Source organism: Rhinoderma darwinii, chromosome 5 (genome assembly GCF_050947455.1).
Source record: "Rhinoderma darwinii isolate aRhiDar2 chromosome 5, aRhiDar2.hap1, whole genome shotgun sequence".
In the NCBI taxonomy this organism is placed as follows: domain Eukaryota; kingdom Metazoa; phylum Chordata; class Amphibia; order Anura; family Rhinodermatidae; genus Rhinoderma; species Rhinoderma darwinii.
Window position 1 is genome coordinate 83,484,851 of NC_134691.1, and position 10,456 is coordinate 83,495,306.

Sequence of the window (10,456 nt, forward strand, 5' to 3'; positions counted from 1 at the left end):
ATTTCTTTTTTTTTTTTTTTTGGGGTAGATATATATATTTTTTTAAACACTTTTTTTAGTTTTGTCTTACTAAAAAAAAAAAAAATTGAGACAGCAATCCTTTAATTGCTTGTATAATGCCTTAAAATACTTACTATTCCAAAGCATTATGGCGTAATAGGCAGATAACAATGGCAGACTGGTGACTTTAGTTAGGACCCCGGCTTCCATGGTAACCCATCCCAATAGGAGCCTGGCTGTGTATAACCGCTGCACACTTGACGCTGATCTCATACCCACAAGATCCCAGTGATGGATTTGTCCATCGAGATGCGGGAACGAGCACCTGCCCGTGATATATTGTCATTAAGGGGTTAATAAGGACCTGCTGTGTAGGATCTACAAACTTGATAAATACTTAGGGTATGTGCACACACACTAATTACGTCCGTAATTGACGGACGTATTTCGGCCGCAAGTCCCGGACCGAACACAGTGCAGGGAGCCGGGCTCCTAGCATCATACTTATGTACGATGCTAGAAGTCCCTGCCGGACAACTGTCCCGTACTGAAAACACGATTACACTACGGGACAGTTGTCCTGCAGCGAGGCAGGGACTCCTAGCATCGTACATAAGTATGATGCTAGGAGCCCGGCTCCTTGCACTGTGTTCGGTCCGGGACTTGCGGCCGAAATACGTCCGTCAATTACGGACGTAATTAGTGTGTGTGCACATACCCTTAGAAATTTGTAGTGTGGTAGCGTTGTCTGACATGATTATTGCATTTACTCCTAAGGCCGGATTCACACGAGCGTGTGTGTTTTGCGCACGCAAAAGGCACTTGACAGCTCCGTGTGCCCTGTTCATATGGATGTGCGGCTGCGTGCTTTTTGCGCAGCCGCCATCTTTATGACACTCCGTTTGGATGTTTGTAAACAGAAAACCACGTGGCGCTTTTCTGTTTACATTCATTTTTTTTACTGTTATTGCGTGAATAACGCTTGTCCCTTGGAAGTGCTTCTGTGGGGCATGCGTGATTTTCACGCACCCATTGACTTCAATGGGTGCGTGATGCGCCAAAAACGCCTAAATATAGAACATGTCGTGAGTTTTTTTTCAGCGGACTCACGCTGAGCAAAACTCACGGACTGTCTGCATGCCCCCATAGGCTTGTATAGGTCCGTGCGAGCCGCGTGAAAACCACGCGGGCTGCACGGACGCAAATCACGTTCGTGTGAATCCGGCCTAAGTGTGCTCTTTTGCGTGACTCTTGAAGAGGTTTGGGCCGTGTGCGATTTCTACTTTTGCAACTCCTATAGGTACATCATTGATACCAACTACAAGTCATTTCCAAAGAGCGTGTTTTTGAATTACTATGTATGAGTATGCATCTGGATACAATTACACGCTAGATGTTTGAGTCATTTTACATACGTTTGCACACACAAAAAGTGAATTACCTGGATTTCTGTATTGATTACGAATAAAATGTCTGATTGTTATCCAAGTCACAATTATAGACAAACACAATGTAACTAAACGAATAACTAACACAATTGTACTGTTCATGTCTTTTATTGAGCACATTGAATAAACACCCACAGTGCAGGGAGAAAAGGTGAAGCCTTGAATTTAATAACCTGTAGATCTTCATTTTTGCAGCTACCACCTCCACCAAACATTTCCTGAGGCTGCTAATGAGATTTGTTCAACGTTGAGGAGGAATTTTTTAGCATTCTCCTCTGCTAGGCCCTGTTGACAGAGTATTTTGATGAGCTTTTTGGAGCGGGGGTGGTTTTCTCCCGCGAGCGGTAAAACTGCCTCGCGGGAGAAAGGGACATGCCCTATCTTCGCTCGTTTACGCCTCTGACCTCCCATTGACATCAATAGGAGGCAGAGAAAGCGTATGTCTGAGTTTTTTGCCCGTAGCACTCCATGGCCGTGAGCGAAAAACGCGGCGGAAATCGAACGATGTGCAGGAAGGACAAAATCTGCCTCAAAATCCCAAACGGAATTTTGAGGCAGAATTTTCCTCCTGCAAAAAACTCTGTGTGAACGAGGCCCTAATGTGTTTCCATCCATCAGTATTCCTGGGATGCCTTGCGTGCACAGTCCACTTCAGGTTATGTGAGTGAAAAAATTTGTTTGATTCAATTCAATATTTATTTGTTAGAAACTTCAAAAATTAGCATTTTTCGAAATTTAAATGGATCTACTTGTAAACAGATAGCAATACAACACAAAATAGTTACTAGTTAACATCCCCCATATGTTTACTTTATGTTTGCATCGTTTTTTCACATCCTCTTATTTTTCTAGGACGTTACAAGGCTTAGAACTTTAGCAGCAATTTCTCATATTTTCAAGAAAATTTCAAAAGGCTATTTTTTTTAGGGACCAGTTCAGTTGTGAAGTGGCTTTGAGGGCCTTCTATATTAGAAAGTCCCTGTAAATCTCCCCATTTTGAAAACTGCACCCCTCAAAGTATTAAAAAGAGCATTCAGAAAGTATTTTAACCCTTTAGGTGTTTCACAAAAATTAAAGCAAAGTAGAGGTGAAATTTACAAAGTACATTTTTTTTTGGGCGGAAATTCATTTGTAATACATTTTTTTCTGTAACAGAAGGTTTTAGCAGAGAAACGCAACTCAATATTTATTGCTCAGATTCTGCAGTTTTTAGAAATATCCCACATGTGGCCCTAGTGCGGTAATGGACTGAAGCAGCGGCCTCAGAAGCAAGGGAGCACCTAGTGGATTTTGGGGCCTCCTTTTTTTAGGAATATATTTTAGGCACCATGTCAGCTTTGAAGAGGTCTTGTGGTGCCTAAACAGTCGAAACCCCCCAAAGTGTCCCCATTTTGGAAACTAAACCTCTCAAGGCGTTTTTCTAGGGGTATAGTTAGCATTTTGACCCCATATTTTTTTTGCGGAATTTAGTGGAATTAGTCTGTGAAGATGAATATCTACTTTTTGTTTCTGCTAAAACATCGAATTTTTTTATTTTTACAAGCAAAAAAGGAGAAAATTTCTCCCGATTACAGCAATCCCCTATATGTGGTCATAAACTGATGTTTGGACCCACAGCAGTGCTCAGAAGGGAAGGAGCGCCATTTGGATTTTGGAGTGCAGATTTTGCTGGAATGGTTTTTGGTGCCGTGTTGCATTTGCAATGCACTAGAGGACCGAAACAGTGGAAACCCCCCAAAAGTGACCCTCATTTTGGAAACTACACCCCTCAAGGAATTTTTCTAGGAGTATAGGTAGCATTTTGACCCCACAGGTTTTTTGTAGAATTTAGTGGAATTAGGCCGTGAAAATTAACCTCTTCACGCGCTGCTCCGCAATAGTACGTCCTGCAGAGGGGTTGCTTCCCGCATCAGGACGTACAGTTGCGGAGTAGTTCCTAATGGAAGGGAACCGGGAACCGGGAGGTCAGCTGTCCCCGACAGCTGACACTCCAGTCTTGCCGGTCAGTGGTCCATCGCCGCTGATTTACCCCATAAATGCGGCGACGATTGCGTTCGCCACATTTAAGGGGGTTGAAGCACATCGGCAGCCCCCACGAATTCATTGTGGGGGCTGCCGATGCTTGTGGTGGCAATCGGAGGTCAGACAATGACCTCCGGGTTGCCATGTACGGAAGCCTTGGAGGAGCAGCCTCCGGCCGGTCCTCCAAGGCTTCCTGTCAGTGTGACTGTCACGTCACAATGACAGTTGGAATGCATTACACTACGTAGGTAGTGTAATGTATTCTAGCAGTGATCAGAGCTGCAAGTCTAAGTGTCCCCTAGTGGGACAAGTGAAAAAAGTAAGTTATATAAGCAAACACTGCATTTTTTTCCTATAATAAGACTTTCATTATAGGAAAAAAATGAACACGTTAAAAAAAGTACACATATCTGGTATCACCGCATTCGTAATGACCCCAACTATAAAACTGTAGTGTTATTTTTTTCCCGCACGATGAACACCCCAAAAAAAAATCAATAAAAAACTACGCCAGAATCGCTATTTTTTGCTCACCACCCCTCCCAAAATAGAGAATAAAAAGTGATCAAAAAGTCGCATGTACCCGAAAATAGTACCGATAAAAACTACAACCCGTCCCGCAAAAAACAAGCCCTTAGGCCTCATACACACTTCCGACACATTTTTCACAGCCGTTTGTGACGGATCCGTGTGCCCGTTTTAGCGGCCGTGTGCACTCCCGTGTTTCCGTGCGCCGAGCATGGTACTGTCCAGGGTGCTGAAAGAGTTAATGGGCTGCACTGATCGGCGGTAACTCTTTCAGCACCCTGGATAGTACCATGCTCTGCGCTCGGAAAATAAAATTTTAATGTAATAAAAAAAAATAATAATAAATTTCATACTTCCTTTCCTCCTGTCCGGCCCCCAGCGATGACGTTTCATCCATGTCGCCGCTGCAGCCAATCACAGGCTGTAGTGGCGGTCACGCACTTCAGGATGACGTCAGAAGGTCAGCCTCCAGGATGACGCTTCATCCCACGTGACCGCCTCTGCAGCCAATCACAGGCTGCAGCGGCCTCTGCAGCCAATCACAGGCTGCCGCATCAGAAAGGAAGGTCGGACTGGAGGAAGAAGAGGGCCTCGTCACCAAGACAACAAACGGGTACGTATGAACTGTTTTTTATTTTAGTTTTAATCAGCAGCCTCTTTTCTCTATCAGTGATTGATAGAGACAAGTGGCTGCCGATTAGTGTAATATTTCTGTTATGTTTTTCTGTCCGCCCGGCCGTTGCTAGGCAACGGCTCCGTCACACACGGACGGCACACGGATGACTTCCGTGTGCCTTCAGTTTTTTTGACGGCCCCATTGACTTGCATGGGCCTCAGGGTCACAGAATCTCGGACCAAAGTAGGACATGCTCCACTTTGGATCGGAACGGAGCAACGGGACCGTTAAAAAAACTGAAGTGTGCATGGCCCCATTGAAATGGATGGGTCAGTGTGCTAGCCGTCAGAAAAAACGGCTAGCACCCTAAAGGAAAAAACTGAAGTGGGCATGGGGCCTTACACAGCTTTTTTGACTGAAAAATAAAAAAGTTACGGCTCTCAGAATATGGTGACACAGAAAATAAATTATTTTATAAAAAAGGGATTTTATTGCGCAAACGCTGCAAAACATAAAAAAAACCCTATATACATATGGTATCGCCGTAATTGTATCGATCCGCAGAATAAAGTAAAATTGTCATTTATTGTGCACGGTGAACGCCGCAAAAAAATAAACTAAAAAAACGTTGTCAGAATTGCTTGTTTTTGGTCACCCGGCTTGCAAAAAAATGTAAGAAAAAGTGATTAAAAAAATCGCATGTACCCCAAAATGGTACCAATGAAAATGACAGATTGTCCCGCAACAAATAAGCCCTCACACAGCTCCGGTGGTGAAAAAATAAAGAAGTTCTGGCTCTCAGAATATGGCGATGCAAAATGTGCAGTGTTTTCTAAAAGCGGGTAACATCTGACACCATTTATCAGTGCGACACCGGCCACACATCTATGAATTATTATTTATTTACCGCAATATTATACCCTCTTATTATGCCCTGAGGTTCTCCGCACTGATTACTTATGCCCCCACATTATAAACTGAAGTACTACAAAGCAAAATCTGCGCTCCAAAAGCAAAATGGCGTCCCTCCCTTCTGAGCCCTGCAGCGTGCCCAAACAGCAGTTTGCGTCCACATATATGGCATCGCAATACCCAAGAGCACCCGTTTAACGTTTTATGAGGTATTTGTCTTCAGTGGCACAAACTGGGCACAACATATTATGCACTAAAATGGCATATCAGTGGAAAATTGCAATATTCACACCATCCGCTGTGCATTAACCCCTTTGCGCACTATGACTTAATAGCACGTCATGGTGCGGGGGTTGATGTATGGAGCGGGCTCACGTGCTGAGCCTGCTCCATACGCTGCGGGTGTCGGCTGTGTATTACAGCTGACACCCAGGACTAACGGACAGGAACAGCGATCGTGCGGTTACAGAAGCCTGTAAAATAAAAATATACTGCAATACATTAGTATTGCGGTATATTGTACCCACGATCCAATGATCGCTGGTACAAGTCCCCTAAGGAGACTAATAAAATGTGTAGAAGAATTAAAGTTATTAGTAGTGAGAAAGAAAAAAGTTTAAAGTTAAAAAAAAAACCTTTTCCCATTTTTCTTCTAAAGTAATGTAAGAAAATAAACAAAATTGGTATCGCTACGTCCGTAAAAGGCCGAACTATTACAATATACCGTAAAAAACTTAAATTATTGAAACCACCAAAATCGCTGTAGTTTTCATTTTTACCGCACGGCGAAAGCTGAAAAAACGCAAACCCCAAAAAATGGAATCAGATTTTTTTCCTATATTACTATATTTTCCTATTTTTTTTTCAGTTTCCCAGCACTTTTTATGGCACTTTAAATGGTGTCAATAGAAACTACAATTCCTCCAACAAGAAATAAGCCCTCACATCACTCTACTGACGGAAAAAGAAAAGTGTTATGGCTCATGGAAGGCGGGGAGTGAAAAATGAAAATAAGAAAGCAAAAAAATGGATCAGTCCTGAAAGGGTTAATTAATTTCTAATGAAAAAAAACGTATGACCACATGTGGGGTATTTCCGTACTCGGGAGAATTTGCTTTACAAAAATTGGTTGTTTATTTCGCCTTTATCCCTTGTGAAAATGAGAAAATGCAACATTTTAGTGGAAAAAAATTGTGATATTAATTTTCTCCGCCTAATTCTAATAAATTCTGCAAAAGACCCGTGGAGTCTATATTCTCACTATACCCCTAGAAAAATTCCTTGAGGGGTGTTTCCAAAATGTGGTAACTTGGGGGGGTTTCCACTGTTTTGGTCCCTCCAGGGCGTTGCAAAGGCGGCATGGCACCGAAAAACAATCCAGCAAAATCCGTGCTCCAAAATCCAAATGGCGCTACTTCCCTTCTGAGCGCTGCCATGAGTCCAAAGAGCAGTTTATTACCACATATGGGGTATTTCCGTAATCAGGAGAAAATGCTTTACAAATGTTGTGGTTCTTTTTTTTCCTTTATTCCTTGTAAAAATTTAAAATTTCTATGCTTTTTCATAAAAAAAGTAGATTTTCATTTTTACAGACTAATTCCAATATATTTAGCGAAAAACCTGTGTGGTCAAAATGCTAACTATACCCCTAGATAAATTCCTTGATAGGTGAAGTTTCCAAAATGGGGTCACTTTCGAGGGTTTCCCGTTTTGGTCCCTCCAGGGTGTTGCAAACGTGACATGGCACCGAAAACCAATCCAGCAAAATCCGTGCTCCAAAATCCAAATGGCCTCCTTCCCTTCTGAGCCCTCCTGTGGGTCTAATCAGCAGTTTATTACCACATATGGGATATTGCCATAATCGGGAGACATTGCTTTACAAATGTTGGGGTGCATTTTCTTTATTATTTTTTGTAAATATTAAAAATGTCTGTTTTTTCAGAAAAAAAAGTAGATTTTCATTTTTACAGACTAATTCTAATAACTTTAGCGAAAAATCTGTGTGGTCAAAATGCTAACTAAACACCTAGATAAATTCCTTGAGGGGTGTAGTTTCCAAAATGGGTAACTTTTGGGGTGTTTCCACTGTTTTGGCACCACAAGACCTCTTCAAACCTGACAAGGTGCCTAAAATATAGTCTAAAAAAAAGGAGGCCCAAAATCCACTGGGTGCTCCTTTGCTTCTGAGGCCGGTGTTTCAGTCCATTATCACACTAGAGCCACATGTGGGATATTTCTAAAAACTGCAGAATCTGGGCAATAAATATTGATTTGCGTTTCTCTGGTAAAACCTTCTGTGTTACAAAAAAAAAATGAATTCGAAATTAATTTCGGCAAAAAAAAAATAATTTTTACATTTCACCTCTACTTTGCTTTAATTCCTGTGAAACGCCTAAAGGGTTAAAACACTTTGTGAATGCTGATTCGAATACCTTGATGGGTGCAGTTTTCAAAATGGGGTGACTTCTGGGGATTTTCTAATATATAAGTCCCTCAAAGCCACCTCAGAACTGAACTGGTCCCTGAAAAAAATGGCCTTTTGAAATTTTCTTTAAAATATGAGAAATTGCTGCTAAAGTTCTAAGCCTTGTAACGTCCTAGAAAAATAAAAGGACGTCCAAAAAATGATTCAAACATAAAGTAAACATATGGGAAATGTTAACTAGTAAATACTTTGTGTGACATTACTATCTATTTTACAAGCAGATACGTTTAAATTTAGAAAAATGCAAATTTTTGCGAATTTTTCTAAATTGTGGTGTTTTTCAGAAATAAATACGAATATTATCGACAATTTTTTTTCACTAACAAAGTACAACATATCACGAGAAAACAATCTCAGAATCGCTTGGATAGATAAAAACATTCCAACGTTATTACCACATAAAGTAAGACGTCAGATTTGAAAAAATCGGCTGCGTCCTGAAGGCCAAAACAGTCTGGGTCCTGAAGGGGTTAATATCAACATTTTTTTCCACTAAAATGTTGCATTTTTTAATCTTCACAAGGGATAAAACAATGCAAAAAGCACCCCAACGAAAAGCACCCCAACATTTGAAAAGCAATTTCTCCCGAGTATGGCAATACCCCATATGTGGTCATAAATGGTTTTTTTTTCCTTAGAAATTAATTAACCCTTTCAGGACTGATCTTTTTTTGCTTTTTCGTTTTTCACTCGCCGCCTTCCAAGTGCCATAACGTTTTACTTTTTCTGTCAATAGAGTGCTGTGAGGGCTTATTTTTTGCGGGAGGAGTTGTAGTTTCTATTTCCATTTAAAGTACCATATAATGTACTGGGAAAATGCAAAAAAATTATTTGCGGGCTGAAATAGGGAAAAACTGTGCTCCGCCATAGTTTTTGGGTTTTGTTTTTAAGTTTTTCACCGTGCGGTAAAAATGACAACTTTAACCTTATTCTGCGTCTCAATACAATTACGGTAATGCCAAATTTATATTGTTTTTTTTTTATATTTTACAAAGAAAAGACTGTTAAAAAAAATAAAATTGTTTTGTATCATCACATTCTGAGAGCCAAAACTTTTTTTATTTTTTGGTTGATTGAGCGGTGTGAGGGCTTATTTTTGGCGGGACGAGCTGTAGCTTTTATTCATACCATTTTATGTTACATGCAACTTCTTGATCACTTTTCATTAAAAAAATGTAAGTGCTAAGGTGACCAAAAAACTGTGATTTTTGGCGTTTTTAATTATTTTTTTCTTACGGCACTCACAGTGCGCAATAAATTAAGTTTTACTTTTATTCTGCAGGTCAGTACGATTTCAGCAATACCATATGTATATAGTTTTTTTTATGTTTTGCAGTGTTTGCTCAATAAAATCACATTTTTATAAAATGATTTATTTTTTGTGTCATCATATTCTGAGAGCCGTAACTTTTTTATTTTTCACTCAAAAAAGCTCTGTAATTGCTTGTTTTTTTGTGGGACTGGTGTTCATTTTTATTGGTACTATTTTGGGGTAAATGCGACTTTTTGATCACTTTTTACTCTATATCTTGGTAGGGGTGGTGACCAAAAAAATAGCGATGCTGGCATAGTCTTTCGTTTATTTTCTTTTTTTGCGGTGTTCACCGGGCGGGAAAAATAATATTATCGTTTGGGTCGTTAGGAACGCGTTGATACCAAATATGTGTACGGTTTTTTTAACGTTTAGATTTTTTCCCTATAATAAAAGACTTATTTTTACACTTTTCTAAAACCTTTTTATTGACTTTTTTTTTTTTTTTTTTAGTGTTCGCACTTTCTTTTTTGACCTAGTAGTGTAATGTATTCCAACTGTCAGTGTGACGTCACAGCATGGCCGGCCTTAGCTATGTTCGACTAGTGAGGTCGCACAGGGCGCCAGACGCCACACGGCAAGAGGGGCGCCAGCGGGTGTGTGTATCCCCGCGCCGTTGCAACTAGCAGCGGGGATACACACACTAACTGCAGGCGCCTTTTCACCCGGGTGCTTCTTCACTTAGTGGCCGTCGCTACCGCTGTAGTAGCCATAGCGGCTGCTAGCGGTGACACCGAGCATGAGGGCGGTGGCGCCGCTAGCAGCCACTTGCGGCTGCTATAGCGGTAGCGATGGCACTACAGCAGAGCAGGGAGATATCTCCCTGCTCTGCTGTCTACTAGCGCCACTGTAGCTCCCTGAAGGAGCGGAATCCCCGTGTGTGGCCGGGGATTCCGCTCCTAGAGCGCTGCTTGATGTTTCTGTCCATATATGGACAGTGACATCAAGCAGCGCTCCAGGAGCGGAATCCCCGGCCACACGGGGATTCCGCTCCTTCAGGGAGCTACAGTTGCGCTATCTACAGGGGGGCACTATAGCAGAGCAGGGAGGTATCTCCCTGCTCTGCTGTCTACTAGCGCAACTGTAGCTCCCTGAAGGAGCGGAATCCCCGTGTCTGGCCGGGGATTCCACTC